A 1264-nucleotide genomic window follows, 5' to 3' on the forward strand; every position below is an offset into this window, starting at 1 on the left:
GTTCTCCTCACCAACCGATGTGGGACGGGATGTTACAGATTCACCTTTTCTAGAGCTCGGACGAATAAGATATGATTCATCTATCATAGTCGTGCAGATATGTCCAACAACTTTTGATTCAATGTGTTGGCTTCTGAATGAGTGCATTTTCTGATCTAAGGCATGTAATTCATCAAGGCTCTAGACCTTTATCGCAAAGGCTATGGACTATTATACCAAAAGCTCTAGACCTATATACCAAAAGCTCTGGGCCTCCATATCTAGAAGCAAACATAACTCGATGTATAATAGCTTTGCCTTAACACACTACATTCCACTTCAATGATACATATGACCCTTCTACAAATTGAATCTCTGAAAACACAAAACATGACAATTATAGATCCATCTGTTATCTATCGACGACCATCTAAATCGCCTCAATTGGTGTCATTATGAGTAATATATGAATGATATAGAACAACATCGTAAATCTGTCAGCATCTTGATTTTTCATTAATCGCCATTAAATTGAATCACTTTTTGCACAACCAAATCACAATCGAAGTGCTGGTTTAAAAAACTTTGGTTCTTGACATCCGATATGATTCTTCATCGTGTCATTTTAAGAAATCAAATCTCTCATAAGTAGTTGATCAAACACCTTGTGTGCATAATCAACTTTTAACAAATTTGCTTTGATTTTTCTTCCACAACTACCATCCACATTTCAGATCTAATAATTATATACTTGTTGAAGGGAATATGAGACAAGTCAAAACTGGATTTGAAGACAATCAGATTCAAACACAGATTTGAGTTAAATTTTCGAGAACAATTCGAAAACAGGGTACAAAAATGATGAATAATGAATATCTAAAAATGAGATGAAATAAACAGGGTTCAATGAGATGAAATTAACATATTCGATCGAATTGATTAAGAATAATCACTCTATTCTGATACCAATTGTTGGATAGCAGATGTCATATTAAATCAATGATCTAAACAAAATATGTAAAGCAAAAACAATTTAGAATAAAACATTTTTGTAAATAAATCAACAATTAATCAATATGAAGAGAGAATCATAGTCAAATGATTAATCGTGGTCACTAATCTTACATAGATTGKAAATGATAGGGTATTTACTTTCACAAATTACAAATGGGGAAGAGGACTTATGTTTATAGGGAAATACAAGAAATAATGATTAACCTACTTTTGCACCCAAGTTTTATTTTTCATAGTTTTAACACTAAAATTGGGACTAACACCATCAGAA

The sequence above is a fragment of the Cynara cardunculus genome, unplaced genomic scaffold, assembly GCF_001531365.2.
Source record: "Cynara cardunculus var. scolymus isolate 2C unplaced genomic scaffold, CcrdV1 Un_Scaffold_2707, whole genome shotgun sequence".
Taxonomy (NCBI): Eukaryota; Viridiplantae; Streptophyta; class Magnoliopsida; order Asterales; family Asteraceae; genus Cynara; species Cynara cardunculus.